The sequence below is a fragment of the Mytilus galloprovincialis genome, chromosome 8, assembly GCF_965363235.1.
Source record: "Mytilus galloprovincialis chromosome 8, xbMytGall1.hap1.1, whole genome shotgun sequence".
Classification (NCBI taxonomy): Eukaryota; Metazoa; Mollusca; class Bivalvia; order Mytilida; family Mytilidae; genus Mytilus; species Mytilus galloprovincialis.
In genome coordinates this window covers 40,668,522-40,690,685 of record NC_134845.1, presented here as the reverse complement: position 1 = coordinate 40,690,685, position 22,164 = coordinate 40,668,522, and the positions used below count along the sequence as shown (strand labels likewise).

Genomic DNA, 22,164 nt, shown 5'->3' with positions numbered 1-22,164 from the left:
AACACATTTAAAGCATGTCGATATTACCAGCAAAACTATGACAAATATGACTAACCAGATTCACATAACATTATTTGTTTAACAAATGACATTTTTTCGGTTTCAGATTAGCCTAATTGTTTGTTTATGTGCAGTTCAAATTTTATAGTGAAATGGATAGCTCATATGGACAAGCTTCAATTGGTAAAATATTTTCTTAATTTATAGAATAGAAAATAAGTTAGAAAATATCAAAATAATTTAAAATCCAAATACTTTAATAAACCAATTATCGACCCATCTAGCTCATGATACATATAATGGACAAAAGTAAAAATACAACAATGATAATGAATATGAATATATGGATTTAACTAGAGTAGTTGTTTTCTTAGTAACAAATTAAACTCTTCATGTTCATAAGAAAGAAGCCAAATAAAATCTGTTTTCTGTATTTTGGTTTTTGGAATTTTTTCATTTTTTTAAAACGGAATTGAACATTACTTGTCATTATTGTTCCAATGTAAAATATTGGACCAGAAAAAGAATTTTGTTTCCACTAGAATCTAAATCTAGTAATCTCAAATCTAGTAATATTAGTCTCTGTATTGAAATATCGTTTAATTTGAAATAAGTTCGTTATTTACCTTTTTCACTGTAGCATTATGTATAAATTGCAACCGTACTATATTAAATCGCATTTCATTTCATTAAAATAATGTTTCATGTATGTATGTAAATATGAAAAAAATAATTAGATTGCATATCTACCATGGTATGATGTTATTGCAAAATTTAATGTTAAACCATGATGAATGGATGTTGATCATTGTTTAAAGAATTCATTATATTCAAATTGTAGAAAGCCTGAAACAACAGGCATCTGAAGCAGAGAAAAGGGGAAAACATAAGGAGGCTCTTGATATTTACTCAAATGCTTTAAAAGTTGCGACTCAAAGTAAACTTAACAATAGTGAAATTGCAAACCTGCATTGTTGGAGGTCAAAAGCATATCATAATCTTGGAAAGTACACGAAAAGCATAGAGGAAGCGACTGAATGTATAAAACGGTCTCCAAAATGGGCAATGGTAAGTCATAAGTGGAACTAAATTAATAATGATTAACATAAGGACATCATAAGTGGTGGAAGGTATTTTTATAACTCTGAACTATTTTTAATGAATGCAAGAAAACGACCATTAATATCACCAATTTGTCAAAAACAAAAACAAAAAACAACATTTTTTGGTTTTACATTACTAAGTTATTTTTTTAATAAGTGTACTTCATTGGCATGCATAACATATAAAAAAGAAGATGTGGTATGATTGCCAATGAGACAACTATCCACAAAAGACCAACATGACACAGACATTAACAACTATAGGTCACCGTACGGCCTCCAACAATGAGCAAAGCCCATACCGCATAGTCAGCTATAAAAGGCCCCGATAAAACAATGTAAAACAATTTAAACGAGAAAACTAACGGCCTTATTTATGTAAAAATATATATATATATATATAACACATACACAAACGACAACCACTGAATTACAGGCTCCTGACTTGGGACAGGCACATACATAAATAATGTGGCATGGTTAAATGACGACTTGTCATAGAAGTATACCATGACAATTTTTATAGCATAAAATTACAGTATGATGTTCTATGAATAAAATCAAAGTCGTTGTCAATGTTCTTATTGGTTGCTTAAATTGCAGTGAGTATAATTAATAGTTTTGAATATGTTGTTGGCAATATACTTGATGCTTTTTGTTTTTATTTGACAGGGATATTACAGAGAAGGAATGGCCCAAAAGATGCTAAAGAAATTTGTTACTGCATTACAGTGTTTTATAAAAAGCATAGAAATCTCACAACAAACAGATAAAAGAAGATCTTACCAAGCTTATTTTTATGCAGAAATAATTAATATCGTATGTGAAACGGAAGGTAATAAGTAAACATATGATTTGTATACATCATACAAAATAAATCGTTTCAATATCACGTTATATAAACCAAAAGATAATCGCATATTGGCAAGTTTTAGGAGTATTCGTCTTATAATAGATTATGAGTCGCATTCGTTAAAGTCAAAATCGGAAAGAGGAGAACGAGATTGTCGTTACAATTCTGATGAAGCCGTGGGTATTTGTTACATACGAAAATCATGATAAGATACGTTAAGCCGAGGAATATCATATTAACGGAGATAAATATATTGAATTATTTCAGCATTCTCTCCATTTTAATTGAATTAAAAAAAAAAGAAAAAGCGGAAGTCTATAAAAAATTACAAAATCAAACGCTATCAATCAACAGAATATGTCCGTTATATTGACAAATTGTTTTTTTTTTAGACTGATCAGTTTTGTCAGGGCTAAATTGACTATTGTAATATAGAACTCAGAACACAACTATACTGTTTAATGTAACGTCATATATATATTTTCGAGTGCTTACACTACGTCCCGCACTAACATTGCTACCCTATCATGATTTCCATGATAGAGGGTCACTTCTAACAATAAAGCTCTTAAAACAAGAGTTCCTAATGGTGAAGTTGCTATAATCCCTTTAAAAAATTTACAGACGCCATAACGCGTTAGTTGACTGCTATGGAATATCTGTTTCAAACATAACGACAGATATGAATGAATTGTCGTAATCATAATGCCGTCCTCTTTTCCTCGAATATGACCTACCGAATAAGACTTATTACCGGGATTTTTATTACATGAGGAACACAGCATGTGCCACAGAATCTGCATACCTTTCCAGAGCAACCGTTATCACTCTAGTATTTGGTTGGATTCGTGTTGCTGGGTTTTTAGTTTTCTTTGTTGTGTTTTTCGAACTGATGTTAGTCTCTCGGTAGTTTTTCGTATTTTGTCATGGCATTGTCAGTTCTTTATTTTAGACTGATCAGTTTTGTCGGGGCTGAATTGACTGTTGTAATATAGAACTCAGAACACAACTATACTGTTTAATGTAACGTCATATATATTTTTCGAGTGCTTACACTACATCCCGCACTGACATCACCTCAGATTTAATAGGCAAAACCCGAAGATGTAACTCTCGAGGTATTTTATACAAGTTTGAAATCTCTCACCTATTCTTGGCGTTCAAAAATGACCTATAAAACTGTTCAACAAAGAATTTGAAGCTCTTCATAATTCTAAATGCAGTTATATATGTTTTACTATTGTAATAACGCAATTGACCACATATATTTAAAAAAAAAAGAAGATGTGGTATGATTGCCAATAATACAACTGTCATCAAGAGACCAAAATGACACAGACATTAACAACTATAGGTCACCGTACGGCCTTCAACAATGAGCAAAGCTCATACCGCATAGTCAGCTATAAAAGGCCCCGATATGACAATGTAAAACAATTAAAACGAGAAAACTTAAGTAGGATTCACGAAAGACTTATCCAAAATATTGCTCAAGATCAGAGGTAATTTAACGTTGCTGATGTGCCAATAATTAAATTAAAAGCAGTAAAAACAATAAACTGAAATGACAGTTCAGATCAATATGTGACATGTATCATTGCATTTTTAAAATGTTACCGCAGGATTTTTGTAATCTTAATGATATATGATTTTTTTTACTTTCTAAGAGGTTTTCAGAAACAGAAATAGGGGTCAAAATTATAAACACCCACGTGACTTTTATAAATTCTATTTTTCATGATATACTTATTCTAACAAATGTCAGCAATCAATCACCCAATTTGAATTTCTAGTAACTTTTTTGTTTAAGTGTATCCTGAAGTTGTGTAATAATGGATTTGTTTTGTAATCATAGATTTGGAGGAATCCATTGATATAGATCATTTGGTGCAGAAACCTGAATCTGATAGATTGAAAGAAGCCATAGTACAACAATTATCTACTACACAACATTGGAATGGTGTTTGTTATGCTATCATTGGAAATACGAAAGGAACTGACTCAGAATTTGCCGGTCTTTTCTCAAAATGTTGTTGTCGTAAAGTTAATGTTTGTGATTTACTCAAAAATACATCGACAAGGCAAAAGAAAGAGTGGGGATTGAGATTGTCGATAGAACTATTGAAAAATGGAGCTTTACTTGACAATTTTGAAAGTGAAATGCAACAGAGTCGTATTCATTATGGAATCCAGATATCACTTGAGACAGGTCAGATGTATTCGTTGTTTCATTTGGTTAAATAGGATGAAATCATGAACATATTAATAAAATGAAAATGCAAATGAAATAAAAGAATGGAAATCCCAATTTGCAAATCACTGTTAAATGGTAACGTGAATCAACATAAGTAATCACCGAAATATATGTATCATTAATGGGCAACTTTGAGTGAAAAGTTGATAAATTTAAACTGTTAGACTAAATTATAACAAATTGATTTAGACTAATGCAATGTAAATCATTAGCCGTATTTATGATTCGACGTTTTGCTTTCTTTTTAATCAGGGAAAGTGGAGTTTTTAAAATACCTATTGTCAACTAGTTCAAGCTCCCAGAGAAACAATGTTGACATAAAAGGAGATACAGGATTGCATTTAATAGTGAAAAGCAAGGATATTTTGGTCACTACTCTCGGCGATACTCTCCTTAGATTGCTGGTCAATCATGAATGTGACGTTAATCTAAAAGACAGATCTGGGAAGATTCCAATTGAATATGTGAAGAACACTGATACAGCTTGTAAGTCGGGTAAAAATAAAAGCTATAAAAAAGCATTCAAGGAAAACGAAACGGTAAAAAGCATAGATGCCATGTAGATAGTATAGTGATGTATATAAGATAACTACTCTAAAAGCATTTAGATTATTATATAAAATTAAAATCTGAAATTATAGAATTTCTAAAAGAGGAACGAAAGATACCAGAGGGACAGTCAAACTCATAAATCGAAAATAAACTGACAACGCCATGGCTAAAAATGAAAAAGACAAACAGACAAACAATTGTACACATGACATAACATAGAAAACTAAGAATAAACAACACGAACCCCACCAAAAACTAGAGGTGATCTCAGGTGCTCCTGAAGGGTAAGCAGATCCTGCTCCACATGTGGCACCCATCGTGAGTAATAAACAATAAATAATTAAGATCACTGGAGTCGGAACTATTCATTCTGAAGTATTGAAACATATAATTTAGCGAAATGTTCATTTAGCCGTAAGTGATAGTTATACGAATGCATGTTCTGCAAAGAATACGAAAGTATGTTATACGAATTAGTTTTTGAAAAATGAAAAAAAGAGTTTTGAATGTTTTTCGATAGTATTGTAAAATATCTTTTTTTCGATTTAGATGCTGTTCTTCTGCCAAAGAGTGAAAAAACAGTTATTGTACCTGAAAAATTGAAAACTAAAAATTTCGACGAAAGTGCATCCGTTCCAACTTCAACGGTAGAGGAGAGAGTAACTTTAAACACGTGCAGACAATGCAGAGCTTTGTTTGTAAAATGTAAAACGAAAATCATAACGGATACTGCGAATACCTTTACAGAGTTGGTCAAATTGTGCAAAATTGAAAATCACAATTCAGAAAAACACACGGAAATTGTCGAACAGTGTATGATATTGATATCTAATACAATTACACTAACAGACAGATGTAGCCCTGGTTAGTATGACATAGCTTTTTATAAAATGAAATAAAACTTGATTTTTCCATTCGAAACGCAATATGTTTTAAAATATCCTCTAAGAGTTAAAACATATTTAGAATCATTTTCACAACAGCGTAGACAACCACTATATTTATGTTGGTTATAATACTGAATCATTTACTTTTAACTTGTTCGTCATCGGCTAATAATAACAGAAATTTTACGCTCACTCAGTCTGTCAGATGCCTTCCAATGGGGATTTAAATAGAATAAAAGAGAAAGTACATACAAGTGCACGAGAAGAAAAAAAAGGTTTAAGTATTCAACATTTAAATCAATACACAAGATTAAGTCCTCTGCTAGTTATATATATTCTTATTATTTGATTTCTGCGTTTAGAACCTTTGGTAACCCCATAGTTTAAATGTCTGTATCAGGTACGATATGACAAGTGGGCAATACAAACGAATGCTCATCTAATCTGACCGACTCAAATGATAACCTGAGCACACCAAGAAAGGTCTTGTCCACGCTGTTATGACAATGCTACTTGTAGTCCCCATTAGAAATATATCTTCACACAAAAACACACTTTAAAAATAGGCTTTGGAAACAAGCTGTACCTAGCTTATTCAAATCCGTTTGCTTGAAATATCAACTGCAATAGTCATTTTGGTCTCTTGTGGAGAGTTGTCTCATTGACAATTATACCACATGTTCTTTTTTTATTTTCAAGTAACTATTTGATGAACACAACAAGCAATATTACACCGATATAGAACAAGAATGAATATTAAGTAATTACATGAAATAGGAAAAATGAAAAAAAATCATAATTTGAAAATAATGAAAGAAAATGAAAATACAACAAAAGAAGAAATAAAAAAGAAAAAAATAATAAAAAAAATAAAGAAAAATAAATTACACTCAAATGCTACACAAATGTCAAGTTAAAAAATTCCCTTCTTTTGTAGGTATCATTTTATTGACAGTGTATAAATGAGATAAACATTCTATGCTCTTTTTGTCATATTCATCTTAATGTGTTTACGTATCTTTACATGTCATGGCTTTCTATTGTAATGTTTGATTATTCCTGATAAGGAATTTTCCTTAAAACCAGGTTTTATCCACTATTTTCGTCATAAGGAAATATGTATCATGTCGTGAACGGTGTTTTTGACCTTTCGATTTTGCCATTTAATTAAGGACTTTCTGATTTGATTTTTCTTTGGATTTAGTAGTTTTGTTATTTTACTTTTTCCAATTTTATCACTTTGGACGCCCGAATTTTATATTTAAAGTGTTATTTTTTATTAGATTTATAAATGGCCATTCAATAAGTCATTAAACTATTCTACTAAAATAAGTCATTGCTAATTAAGATCTTATAACTATAAAAAGTTTGGGTACAACCGCAAAATATAATACAACAATCAAATTTTCATTTATGACTTTTATATTTGTATACAATGTTACGATGCAATATGCCAACAGTTTTTTTTTTTAGAACGAATGTAAGTCTGAAGTAAGATCTTTATATTAAAACAATTTGTGTTCTGTTGAACATTTATGGAATGTCAAGGTTCAATAATAATTGCTAGCAATTAACGTTATATTTATGCCATACAAAAGACTATTATCTTTATGCAGAAATTGTAAGAGCTCTGTGTGGCTTACCTAACGAACTGTACAGACGAATTATTGAAGATCTGATAAAACAGAAAAAGTGGTTAAAACTGAACATGATTGTGAATGAACATTGGAAGGAATTTAATGAGTACTGTTTCGCAGATTTTGCCAAACACATTTCTGTTGATTCAGTTATAACACATCTGACGAAGACCAATATTCCGCAAGAAAATATTTTTGAGATTGTCTCAATGTTGATTCATCATGGTTGCATCTTATATAATGGTATTTATTTATTATAATCTTTTATTGAACGAATAGCGAGATAATGTGCGGAGAAACATCACTCGTCAGAATGTCTAATTCATGACTGTCTAGGTGAAGATTTGTTTAAGACATACTTTTATGTTTCACAAATACCTCTTTTTCATGTGACACCGGGGGGCCTCGGTGGCCGACTGGTCTAAGTAGTTATTACTGTAATCACTAGCCAGTCAACACTGAGGTTTTAAGTTCAAATCCCGATCGTGAGGGTGCATTCACTTCCAATCTTAATTGACTAGGATTGTCAGTTTTCCTATCGAGGGTCGTTGGTTTTCTCCGGACACTCCGGCTTCCTCCACCAATAAAAACTGGCAACCACGAAATAGCCTAAATGCGGTGCTAAAAAAAGGCGTTAAAACCCCAAAAATCAATCAATCATGTGACTCGGATATGCTTTCTTAAAATGTGTTGATATCATTTTGTATGTCATTTGAATTTCGGAATACATCACTCTAATGTATAGTTTTAATTCCTTGTACTGGTAGACTTTTATGTTGGTCCGTTTTTTGGTATTGTCAGCTCTCCAATACTTGCATTGTTAAAAGTTCCATTTCAGAAAATGCACCAACAATAAATCGCCTCCCTGACGGGTTGAAAAGTCAATCTTTCAATGGAATTTTCCTTTTGATTTATCAGAAAGTACTTTCCATTAAAGAAAAAAATAATCATTATACTATTGATTTATGGCTTTGGTATAAATGCTAGTCCTCTATTTTTGTCTTTTTTTGCTTGAATTTTATAGATGGTAAATCGTGTATTAAACATGCTATTCGACGAAAACAGTATCTTTTGCTGGAGAAGTTTATTTGTGAACAAAATGCTGATCCTCGTCATGTAAGCCTGTCGATCGGTGATACTCCTATCCATGCAGCTTTAGAAATTGATATGAAAATAGATAAAGGTAAGAGTATTGTGTAGAAAGGAAATGTATCCTGTATTGATCAATTATGTATTTTAAAGATGTTTAATGTGTCTCTAAATGTGATTTTGTTGGCAAATATCAGGGGTCAAAGAATAAAGTTAGGAAATTCTGTACGCACAAACGACGACATTGATTCACCAGTATGATAAAATATAGATTGCAGAACAACTTGGGCTTTCATATTGAGGAAGTCGACAGGTAGGCTTACTGGTGCGGGGATTTGTATCAGAGATTGCTTTGTTTAGGTTCATGATGATTAGTATAGATTTCAAATGCGGAGAGTAGCGACGTGGCATGAAAGTATATACTTATAAGTTTTGATGATTTAATCAATTGGTCTATAGTGAAAACGAATGAAACACTTAAACAAACCAAGGGCAAAATCAGGAGATATATCAATTCAGAAAGATAATTAAAATACCATCATGTTTTCAATATAATGACATATGTTGAGATCAGAGAAAATGTCGATACTTTGAAGTGAACATTACAAGAATAATATCATAAAATGAATGTTTTAGATAAAGTTTAGGGCTCTATAAAAACTTTTTGTAGTCTCTCAATACATATTGGGGGTTTTAAGGCAACTGTTTTGATTATTTCACAAACACAAGTTCTAAAGAGTTGTCAATTCCAAGATCAATGTCGACATTTGTATCCGAGTCTGGTCAGTATCAGGTGATTTGATTATTTTTTTAATTTGTATGTATTAGGAGAATCTTATGAATATGTAAAAGCCTTAGTACAATTAATGATTTGGAAAACAAATCTCACTTAATGATACTTAAACATATAAAATAATAAATATAAAAACATTAAAATGTAGAAGAAGGACGAAAGATACCAAAGGGACAGTCAAACTCATAAATCGAAAATAAACTGACAACGCCATGGCTAAAAATGAAAAAGACAAACAGACAAACAATAGTACACATAACACAACATAGAAAACTAAAGAATAAACAACACGAACCCCACCAAAAACTAGAGGTGATCTCAGGTGCTCCTGAAGGGTAAGCAGATTCTGCTCCACATGTGGCACCCATCGTGTTGCTTATGTGATAACAAATCCGGTAAATAGTCTAATAGTCTAGAAATGATCAGAGTGAGGAGAAAATATATATTCCAGGTATTATTTTTTTTTATTTCATTGCCTAAGATGTACGGCTCGTATTTCGTTTTATTTCAACAAAGTTTAGGAAAAGTATTGGCACAGTAGCCCGTACTTTGGTAATGGAACAAAATTACGCATATTTTTTTTCATTTGCTGAAATAAGATTTCGAAATCATTTCAAATTAAGGAATATGTCCTCCTCATGCAAAGCTCTTATTTCTTGTCATGGTTTGGCTTCCCTATTGGTTCTCTTATGGTTTTATCATCGTTTTAAAGTTTTTATTAGTTTTTGATTTTAAATAGGGCTGGCCTCGACCATCACTGAATAACATTACTTGCATCTGGAGCTACTAGTGTTATTAGTACTATTTGATCGACATTACTGCTAGTAGACTTTTATTTCCCGATTGTATCATTAGCTTAGTATACGAATCTCAATCTTTTCTTAATTGGTTGCAATTAATAACATTTGGCAATCATAAATGAGCATAACTCGCTGCCCTACAAAAGACAACGGATAAAAAGCCCCTTTTAAATCCGGGCTTTGTTGCGTTATTTTACATCTCCAACTTCTAAACAGACACCGCTCTTCAGCATTAGTTAAACTGAAATTCAGTTGACCCGTCAACCCTTTAGATTAAATCAATTTGTATTAAGTGGAAAATGTCATCTGTAATCCAATCGGTGAATTTAGCAAACAAAATTAACCAAACTAATAGATTGTCACATATATTTTTCAACAATACTTCCAATTCATATTGAACGAAAGCAGATAAACCACAGTTGAAAACTTTTGGTCTAGTTGTCTGGTCAGTCGGCTTGCTTCAAAAAGTAATGTTTCTTAGTACTACATGTATTATAATCATAATAAAATCGAATGTACCTTAATCACATTTTTTAAGTTTCCTATTAAAATAGAACATATGAAGCTCAAAAAGTCAATTTGACAACTATCACTGTATCACCCTCTGCATGATTCTTAGATGGAGCCATACTTAACAGTTACAATTGTTTGGTTGTGATTGCGTTTTTTCTTGTGCAGTATATTCGTCGTTTTTCATGTAAATTATCAAAACATCCATTTAAGTGTTATAAAACATTTAAAATCACAAGCGTTATTTTTCAGGTACCCTTACGATATTCAATCAGTGCTTAGAATTATTTGAAATGGAACCTGATGTTTATGTAAAGTTAAACCCTCACCAACTTGATGGAAAAGGAAACACTCTTTTTCACCTGGTAGCTCGACACAAGTTCAATAAAACATCATTAAAGGCGACGGAATTACTTGCCAAAATGCATGTTGAATGCAAAGTACTAAATTTTGAAAACAAATATCCTCCAGATTATTTAAAAAATACTGATCCCCGATGGAAAATCATCCAGCATGCAACGTATGTTGAAAAAGAGAATAAAGACAAATCGAAATTTGCGGAATGTTCCTCAGAAAAAGATATCCCAGTTGATGCCAGAGAACATCTAACAACCAAAGTCGAACAAAATTCAGCACTGCAGTTATCTGAAATTAAAAAAGAAGAAACAAGTAGTGGAAGTATTGAAAATTCAATTGTAAAGGCAACTCTGAAAGACAAAATCACAAAGTTTATAGATGATTTGGAAGATCAATCCGTTGACACTCCATTTAGCCAAGATACACTAGAAAAAGAAAAACCACATGTAAGCTTACGGACTTAAATTGTTGAACATATTTTTTTATAAAAGATAGAGAAAGTACAAAGACATCTAGGAGAATACTTATGTATTTTTACAGAGAAATGATAAAGACCAAACGCAAGAAATGATATAAACCAGATTGTTATTTGTTTAAATCTGAGGGTTTGATAAGAGCTATTTTAGTCATTCTAATTGAAATACTGTTTAAATGTGTATCGTTACGACAAATTCATATAATCTTAAAAGGTTTTAAAACAAAAAGTAGAACTGAAAGCTGTCAGCTACTTGTAAGAGAAGCGGTATTTATATTCTAAATATTGCAAATACTGATTCCATTTCTGGGATGTATAATATAACGTCTTATAGTGGTTCCCGTTGCTAATAGTTATCAAAGGTACCAGGATTATAATTTAATATGCCAGACGCGCGTTTCGTCTACATAATACTAATTAGTGACGCTCCAATCAAAATAGTTATGAAGCCAAACAAGTACAAAGTTGAAGAGTTGAGGACCCAAAACTCCAAAATGTTGTGCCAAATACGGCTAAGGTAATCTATTCCTGGGATAAGAAAGTCTTTAGTATTTCGAAAAAAATCAAAGTTTTGTAACATGAATTTTATAAAGATGACCATATAATAGCTAAGCGTTAAGTGTTCTGTGTATGCAATTTCTTCTCACCTACTAACTGAATTTCAATGACGATTTAGATAAATCTTTTATTTCTTAAGTTAGTCATGATATTGTACTGTTACGGTCATATTTTGAAGGAAGAGGTATTAAAAGATGCATTTGCTTTTTTTTTTAAAGTGTTAAAATGTATAATAAGTCATACCATTTAACCTGATGCCAAATTTATTAAAAGATGTGATTAGCATATGAAGAGACTTACTATAACGCCATAAAAGAAATATAAACGACAAGGTTGTCATATGGTCGTCGACAATTGATGAGTTTTTTTTGTATTTTTCGTCTTACAAAATTGCGAAAATCCGTCTTGTGTTTGCGTTTTTTTTTAACATGAACGTGTTCTCTCACTCAATTATGTAAGTGTATGTGTGTGTTTATCAGTATATGCTTATATACACAAAGAGAACTATTGCGTCAAGGATTCCAAAAATATTTGTTTTAATCATCTTTACGTAAGGTTTACAGGCGGTATTATATTGTGGTTGCCAGTTACATGTAATATCTTGTTACAAATGAGCACGACTAAGTTCCAATTGATATAACCGCAATGCAATGTTGCACTCTTTTCTTCTTCATTTCTGATTTTTACACAGAGTTTTTGAATTAGCAATTTTGAGGCAAAATATCGTTTGAGCACAAAATTTGCTCGTATAAATGACACGACAAAAAGTGAGACTGTTGTTGCATTTTGTCCTACATTAGGATTCATATAGATGGAAAACAAAGTTAAAAAATGAAGTTCAATAATTTTTATTATTCCTGTAATTTTTTTCTATGACAGACTAATATGAAAGTGTTATTTTGTAGATTTTTAATCTTCTTTTATATTCGAATTAAAGGTGCAACTAAGTGACCTTCCGTTCCATTTTCTTTTGACATATATTGTTTATGCGGTCGTCAATTGCATTACATTTGCAGTATGATCTTTATACATATAAATGAACAATATTTAATGTTCAACTTTCGTTAACTTGTACGTTTGGCATTTAATGGCATTATATATAACATTATATATCAACAGGCTGAAATTGTGCAGCAAGGGGAAGATATTGAAGTGGTATGTAACATTACAAAATATTTAAGTAGATTACCACGCCAGGTAGAAATAGGGAAACAAGTGAACATGTATTAAATGATGATGTACATATGACAAGGAGCATCTTGTTTCATTGGGGTTTTCGTTAGAATATAAATCTAACTGAAAAGATTTTAATAACTTTAACAATAGTCATAGCCAAACAAGTTTTTAATTTGAAATTCAAAGCAAACATACGTATACTATAAGATAGATCGATAAGAATCGACCTCAAGTCATTATCGCCAAAAAAAATAATCTACCCCATAAACATATGTGTTTAAACATAAACATAAACACATCATTCGAACATAGTAAAACAATAATAAAAATGGTAGGCACCAACTATGAACAATCATTTCTGTCGTTAAATTGTATAAGAAATTTAGCTGGAAAGCAATGATATTGATGAATATTTTTATTTATGTAAACAGCAAAATGGACAAATGACTTCACACGTTAAGGACTCGACGAAAAATCTTGAACTCGAAGTAAGTAAAATATGTATTTTTGCTTTCCTATCTAATTATTACATTTTTTGTGTACTTTTACTGACACATTTAAGTTGACGAATTTGAGTTAGCATTGCAAATGTAATTTTTTTAAACTGTTTATGACGTCTAAAAGATGTACTGAGGTGAAATTATCAAGATCTAGAATTTAAAATTGATACTGTTAGTCGGAAGAGCATTTGTTAAGGGAACAAAACTAAGCTAAAAATATTGAAAGGTTATGAAGCTCCCTTTCGGGGAACTTTTATGTTGTATTAGCATTGTATAATTTGAGTCTCAAATCGAAAGAAAAGAAATCTTAAATCTGTTAAAATTTTAGTAAATGACTTTTTATGAGCTATTGAAGTTCTTGACTTTAAATTGATACTTGTCGTGTACAAAAATATATATATATCCATTTTTGACATAACTGGTGTAAAAGAATTCAAACAATAGAATATTCACATTAACTGTTTTAGTTTGTGGACGTATCGAAATGACCAAATGAAAAAATGTTATTCGAATCCAGTACTATTTTTAGCATTATTTTTTGCATTGATATATTTTATCATGCCTTTAGTAAATATATGTATACATCTATACATAATACTCAATTATTTCAGATCTTATTGAAGTCAATAGACGACAAGCCATGGGAATTAGAATGCACTTTCGATTTGCGAAAAGCAATGCAACGCAGCGATATTTCTACAGATTTAAGGTGCACTATAGCAGAAAGAATATTACAGTTGGCGTCAGGGGAATATACAAAGGATGTAAAGAAAAGGCTAAAAACAAATTCAGAAAAAGTAAAATTATATGAAGCTAAGATTTCAAAAGGCAGCAGGCTGATTTGGGAAGAGGCAATTTCATTTTCACAACGTCTTTCATCTTTGCCTGAAAACCGATCATTTTCAATATACGCTCAAATTATACGGATCTGGGATATTGTTCTTGATCATAAAAAGGTTCATCGATCTGTGGAGAAAATAATCGACAGAATTGAAAATGCCCATACCAAAGGAAAAACTTGCCTTATTCAGAAAAAGCTTAAACCATACGGAAAACATGGGATTCTCGAAAAGAATACTGAATATAAATATCCTAAACTATATGTTCCATACGAAGATAATGACGATTTGCTACCTAGTGATATAACAGTATTATATCCACTTGCCAATTCAAAGCCAAACGAATATAACACAGAAAAGTTTTATGCCGTTTCGTCAACCCTAGCAGCCAACATTCTGAATTCTATTTCATTCAATACTGATTACCCGTTTCAGGTAACAGAATTAGAATACCAAATGATAAGTCTGCCACAGTCTGCACCAATTATACTGATTGGAAGAAGTGGAACCGGGAAGACCACATGCTGTCTATATAGGCTGTGGAACACCTTTAAACAATACTGGTTACAAACAAGTCTTTACCTTGAACCACTCTTACCTGGTTTTGAATGTATAACTGATTACACAAACGCATGTTCTTACAAGCCAATAAAAGGTAGATTATGATTAACTACTGATGTTTTTCAATGAAAATAACAATTTATAAATTATCTGCATCCAGAATGATATCTGGGTTAATCTTCACCAAGCACGCCTCCAACAAATAACGTATCCGAACCGAAACATGTTAAGAGCTCTAGAATCAAATAGGAATTCATAATAATAATAAAAACATGCAAAGCTGACCTTGTCTGAGGGAATTCGAACCTTACTTTCATAATAATTTCAAATGTGAAAAAAAGTTTTGTGTCAATTAATACCACAATGATATAAAGTGACAGATGTATGATTCCGTAGAAGAATTATTGTTAAATGTAATGACCATATCCGTCATCAATGTCACCGATAGTAAAGATATGATATTTTAAAAAAAAAAATCGGTAAAAATCACAATAGTTGCTAACATACTTCCTGAACTCATTCAAATAGGATTTTCTTTCAAATGGTGATTCTTTAAGTAACAAATGGAAAAAAATTTTGTGATATTTAGTATCTAGTACTAATAAAGAAAGGACGTATACCAATATAAAAATATAACCATTTTACCAGTTACTTTCATATTAACATAAAGGAACGCAAATAGGATCAAAACACTCATTTTTTGCGGTATATATAGTCGAGTGTATTTCATTAACATTATTCTCATTTGTTTCAGATGTCAAAAATGTAGTTAACGACGACAGCCCACAAGATATTTGCCAAAGGGAACAGTCGGCTGAAAATGTACATCATTTACACCAAATATTTGTCACAAAAAATTCTTTCCTTTCTAAAGAAGTTCATAGAACATTCAAAGAGTTTCTAAAGGGCTATAAAACAAATGCAAAACACCTTCAAATGACAAATAAAGATTTGCCATATCGGATGCAAGATGTAAACGATCACCAATTTCCACTTTTCCTCACAGCTCGTCAGCTTTGGCTTATGCTAGATGCAACACTCGGTCCACCATACTACTTTGATAGGAATATTGATGGAAGTCCAAAATCGCACATGGAAGGATGGACAAATGATGACAACGATGTCATAGATATACTACATTTTGATGAAAGCGGCAGTGACGACAGCGGAAGTGAAGATGAAATTGAATTACACAAAATGAATAGAAGATTGAGATTAAACAGAAAAATGGATCCGAGAAGAGAAGTCACTTATGATGTTTTCGTCGAAAAAATATGGCCAAAAATGAAATTGAATTGCAGCGAAAAGAAATATCATCCGTCTCTCATTTGGACAGAGATTTTCTCATTTCTTAAGGGTTCTTTTGAAGCAGTTTCATCCGAAGGTGGATTTTTAAATGAGACAGAGTATTCTAGAATTGGTCGTAAGCGTGCCCCTGCTTACAGCGAAGAAAGGAAACATATATATCAATTGTTTCAACTTTATGAACGTTTTCGGAAAACGAAAGGATATTTCGATCAAACAGATTTTATTTTTAACTTACATAAAAGGTTTCAAAATCAAAAGCACTTTCATTGGATTATACATCAGATATACATTGACGAAACACAAGATTTTACACAGGCTGAACTTTCTCTCTTGATAAAGATGTGCGGGCATCCAAGTGGTATTTTTATGACTGGTGATACAGCTCAAAGTATAATGAAAGGTGTTTCATTTAGATTTGCCGATTTGATAAGCTTATTTCGGGATCTTGCTGACACAGAAAAGGTAAATTAATGTTGAATCGTTTAAAGAAAGATGTTTGGGGTACATTGATTTGAATGTAATTGTATCTTTTCACCTATAGCAGTTCATTATAAATGTCTACTCAATTAGGATACGTGTTTCAAGAATAAAGTCACCTAAGAAAAATACCGAACTTCAATACTGAAAATTCAAATCAGAGAGTCCTTTATCAAATGGCAATATCAAAAGCTCAAACACATCTAATGAATGGAATTCAATTGAAAACTAGCTATTCAACTGTTTAAGGTTCATCATAACAAACGAACAAATATGGCTGTATTTACATGCAAAAACTACTCTGAGTACAGACTTACCTGTCCTGTTGGAAAAGTTTTAATGCCTGGTATCCACTAGATATTATAAAGTTAAATGCATTTTGTGTTTCAGAAAGATAAAATCTCTCTTGGATTTTGATGGGCATTTGTTTTCTTCATGCATAAGTCGTGAAAATTAACTAAGTTGTGGTACAATGATCCCTCAGTTAAAAACTGTTTTGTATTGTTTTCATTGTCCTTAATTGACATGGACAATAGGTATCTACACAACTATAGGTGAGTTAAAGAGTTTATCTGAGTGGACCGTATCAAAGTAATTCAGCTGTTTGTTTATTTTTACACCTTCTGCAGAAATGAAAAAAAAATGTCCATCGAAACCCCAAAAGGATTTTATCTTTCTTAAACACAAAATGCATTTAACTTTTATATATCTAGTGGATGCTAGGCCTTAAAATTTCCAAACGGCATAGGTAAGGCTGTACACAGAGTAGTTTTTGAGGTGAAAATACGGCCATATTTGTCCATTTGTCGATTCACGAATAATATCGTCATTTGAAAAAGAAGGTAGTACTTTTAATTGCAATTGCTATAAGAAAATTATCACTTCTAAAAGTTCTATCATTTTGTTTTCAGAAGAAACAGTCCAACATATCTGCTGTTCCAAAGGATGTATACCAACTGACTCATAATTACAGATCTCACACAGGAATTGTTGCCTTGGGATCTAGTATTCTTTGTTTACTAACTGAAATGTTTCCAGAGTCCTTTGACAAGCTTACAAAAGAACAAAGTCTATTTCCTGGTCCGAAACCAGTTCTTATAGAATCTTGTAGATTTGAGGAATTGGCTGAAATGATACATCAACATAAACGCAAAACATCGCATATCGAATTCGGGGCACATCAAGCTATCTTAGTTGTTGATGATGCATCTAGGAAAAGTATACCACCAGAACTTTCAAATGCTCTCATACTTACAATTTATGAGGCCAAAGGATTAGAGTTTGACGATGTTTTGCTCTATAATGTATTCAAACATTCAAAGGTAGTAAAATTCATAAAAATAACACACAACTTTATCATTAAATTTAAAGAGATTTTTTTTGACTAGAAAATTATTTTTTATGTTTATTCTTTTTCGGAAAGTGCCAAAAATATGAACGGAAAAAATAAAGTGCCAAAATACTGAAATCAACACTTAATATGTTGCATGCGTCCGACCTGCTTTTCTTGGTTTGCCTTTATCAGGAACGCTCAAAGCCGAATTTTCGAGGAAGCCAAGCGTATGGCTGTATAAGAACCGAAACATTCAAAGAGCTACACATGAATATAACTATCAACTAAGATCAATTATGTAATACATGTATCTTAGCATATTCTAATTGATCAATGATTAAGTATAAGCTGTTTATGATTTTGGAAATGGTTACCTTGTAGAGTTCATCCAATATTGCAATGATTTTATTGTTTAGGCGTCAAAGGATTGGAGAGTGGTTACAAGTTTCATTAAAGATGTACGAAAGTCTCAGTCGGTGGCAGTTGGTGGGATTACAAGATTAAGAGACGGTATAGTGTTTTATTCAAATATTGTAGCTGTATTTGACAAAACTTTTAGGATTGTTTTTGTCCTCTGTGCTCTTCAACTCCGTACTTAATTTGGCTTTTTAACTCTCTTTTTAGCTCACCTAGCCCGAAGGGCCAAGTGAGCTTTTCTCATCACCTTGCGTCCGTCGTCCGTCGTCCACCGTCCGCCGTCCATCGTCGTCTGTTAACTTTTACAAATCCTCTCCTCTGAAACTACTGGGTCAAATGTAATCAAACTTTGCCATAATCATCATTGGGGTATCAAGTTTAAAAAATGTGTCCGTTGACCTGGCCAGCCACCCAAGATGGCCGCCATGACTAAAAATAGAACATAGGGGTAAAATGTAGATTTTGGCTTATAACTTTGACACCAAAGCTTTTAGAGCAAATTTGACGGGGTAAAATTATTTATCAAATAAAGATCTATCTGCCCCGAAATTTTAAGATGAATCGGACAACCGGTTGTTGGGTTGCCACCCCTGAATTGGTAATTTTAAGGAAATTTTGCCGTTTTGGTTATTATCTTGAATATTATTAAAGATAGAGATAAACTGTAAACAGCAATAATGTTCAGCAAAGTAAGATCTATAAATAAGGCAAACGACCAAAATGGTCAGTTGACCCCTTAAGGAGTTATTGCCCTTTATAGTCAATTTTACCATTTTTTCTTGAATTTTTGTAATCTTTTACAAAAACATTCTCCTTTGAAACTACTATGACACATGTAACCAACCTTGTCCACAATCATAATAAGAGTATCTGGTTTAAAAAATGTGCTGCCCCTGAGTTAGTAATTTTTCGGAAATTATGCAGTTTTTTACTATTATCTAAGATATTATTATAGTATCTAATAATATCTTATACTATAAATTATCATTTTAACCTTATTTTACAAGATTTCCAAAGCATCAGAAAATACAAGTGAGCGACACAGGCTATTCGAGTGTCATTGATGAGTCTTTTGTTGTAACGGAATTTGATGCGACTGTCATACAAGTGAGAGGTTCAGCCCTATAAAACCAGGTCCAATCCACCATTTTCTACATTTGAAAATGCCTGTACCAAGTCAGGAATATGACAGTTGTTGTCCATTCGTTTGGTGTGTTTTGTCGTTTGATTTTGCCATTTGATTCGGGACTTTTCCGATTAATTTTCCTCGGAGTTCAGTAATTTTATTTTTTTGTAGACGATATGCGTGTCTGGCTCAAATTATTTTTTTTTAAATCCTAGTATCTGTGATGAGTTTATTGTTAAATCCATTAATTTTTTATATGAGTATTTTTTTCATGTTTTCTATTATTATCTGGATAATATGCATTCAAGTATTCAAGTGCAATAACTTCTGGAATAGTGCTGCGTAAAAAAACATACAGTACATTTTGGTGCTCAGTTTACATCAACGTTATCAGTATTTGTGATATCTTGTACGTAGTCAAACTAGATTTTGAATTCATTTTAAATGAAAGAGTGAGTCTCAATCACACATAGCTCCGGATTTGGTTTTACTTTATGTACTTTAAAAAGCTCTTCGACGTTGTTATAAGGTTTTGCACTTTCAAATGGTTTGACCAGAAGCATAAATCATTTGTCGAAATGCTCATAATGTTGAGCAACTTTGATACTGTTCATGCTATTACTGTATTTTTTTTTTTATTATAACACATTTTCTTCCAGACAATATACGTACGAGACACTTGGAATTTGATCCACATCTGCATAAAATTCTTAATTCGGAACTAAAGCAATTGTATACAGCCGTCACACGAGCAAGAGTCAACGTTTGGATATTTGATGAAGACGAAGACATCAGATTACCGATGTTTGAGTTTTTTAATGCTTTACATCTGGTACAAACAGTATCAAACAGTTCGTATTTTGTTTATCTTTCTATTGTAGTAGATTTTATTAAATTTAAAAGGTGTGAAGTAATGTTTAACTCGTAAATGTTTTATTGAATAAAGTTTTGAATTTATCAATAATTAGTAGAGAAGAGACGAATGATACCAAAGGGACATTCATAAGTCGTAAATAAACTGACAACATCAGGAGCCTGTATATTCAGTGGTTGTCGTTTGTTTATGTGTTACATATTTGTTTTTCGTTCATTTTTTTACATAAATAAGGCAGTTAGTTTTCTCGTTTGAATTGTTTTACATTGTCTCATCGGGGCCTTTTATAGCTGACTATGTGGTATGGGCTTTGCTCATTGTTGAAGGCCGTACGGTGACCTATAGTTGTTAATGTCTGTGTCATTTTGGTCTTTTGTGGATAGTTGTCTCATTGGCAATCATACAACATCTTCTTTTTTATAACACCATGTTTAAAAAAGAAAAATGAAATCAGACAAACAACAGTACTCAAAACATAGAAAACTAAAGATTGAACCACACGAACTGGGGGAAAAGGGGGGGGGGGGAGGGCGGTAGATCATATGAGCTCCGGAAAATTAAAGCTGATCCTGTTTCACATGTACAATATGTTTAAAAAGTTATGTGTTCAAATACGCATTCCATGTATCAAAAGAAGTGGACATTCTTTAATAACAAAATACACTTTCATCAATTTTACCGAAAATTATTAAGTGAATATCATTTGTAGCCTTTGTTCCGAAAGCGCTCATTGCAGTTTACAAAAATTATAAATGCATTGATAAATATACAGTGATTGGTGCATTCAACATAAAGTTTTCTATTCCTTATGTCATCCAATGCAAACTTTACATAATGAATGCATTTAGATTTAACTGGGGTATGTTCATTGCTATGTATTATCATATATAAAGAACTCCACATGCACTTCTAAATTAGGAATACAATTTACCACCCCGTAAATTTCTTGCACAACTGACTGTATGTATATAATAAAAGTCTATTATAATGTTAAGGACAACATTTTGAGTACCAGAAAGGTGTTGCCATTTTTAAAATTCGTATTTCATATTTTAGTTTTATCAAAATTTTCAGTCTCAGATATAGAAGTCTTACATGTGTATCTAAGTTTGTTATAACATTTGAATATCAGAAGGGGTTACCATTTATAAAACTCTATTTAATATTTTAAATGTTTCAGTCTCAGAAATCGAATCCTTTGCAAAGCCGTCTTTAGAAGAAGACTGGATTAAACGTGGAGAAGAATTTATGAGAAATCAGCTGTATGGTTTTGCAGCGGATTGTTTCAAAAAAGGAGGAGATGATAAAAAAGAAAAACTTGCGGATGCATTTATATATTACGAGCAAGCAAGACAAAACCCAAAAGAAATGAGAAAAAATTTTTATAAATCAGCGGAGTTATTCCTTGAGTTAGGGAAATATACAAATGCAGGAAAGTGTCTGGAAAATACTAAAGATTTTCGACTAGCAGCAAAATTATACGAAAAACGTCAACAGGTAAACGAGAGGCTAAAGAAAACAAAGGGACATTCTAACTCATAAGTCGACAATAAACTGACTAAAACAACTGGTATTTAGCATATACTATTCTACCATTGGTGTCATCCTGACATAAGATAAGTCCACTTATTGTATTCTTTTATGTCATTGTGTTGTTGCCTCGTTTTATTTAGTTTTTTTTTGGT

The 22,164-nt window shown here is 31.9% G+C and overlaps 1 long non-coding RNA gene across 2 annotated transcripts in view; it reads left to right on the top strand.

The window, feature by feature from the left end:
• Nucleotides 1-22,164, top strand: part of LOC143041931 (uncharacterized) — a 31,996-nt gene that overhangs the window by 1,978 nt on the left and 7,854 nt on the right. Inside the window, exons 2-18 of one of the 2 annotated variants that reach the window (XR_012967839.1) lie at nt 107-183; nt 842-1,068; nt 1,776-1,938; nt 3,812-4,165; nt 4,463-4,696; nt 5,312-5,626; nt 7,266-7,529; nt 8,311-8,469; nt 10,731-11,281; nt 12,988-13,023; nt 13,476-13,532; nt 14,156-15,038; nt 15,699-16,714; nt 17,641-18,051; nt 18,479-18,572; nt 20,265-20,456; nt 21,660-21,976. This is a non-coding gene — a long non-coding RNA (uncharacterized LOC143041931). The remainder of the gene's footprint in view (nt 1-106; nt 184-841; nt 1,069-1,775; nt 1,939-3,811; nt 4,166-4,462; nt 4,697-5,311; nt 5,627-7,265; nt 7,530-8,310; nt 8,470-10,730; nt 11,282-12,987; nt 13,024-13,475; nt 13,533-14,155; nt 15,039-15,698; nt 16,715-17,640; nt 18,052-18,478; nt 18,573-20,264; nt 20,457-21,659; nt 21,977-22,164) is intronic. The other variant, XR_012967840.1, reaches the window with a different exon arrangement.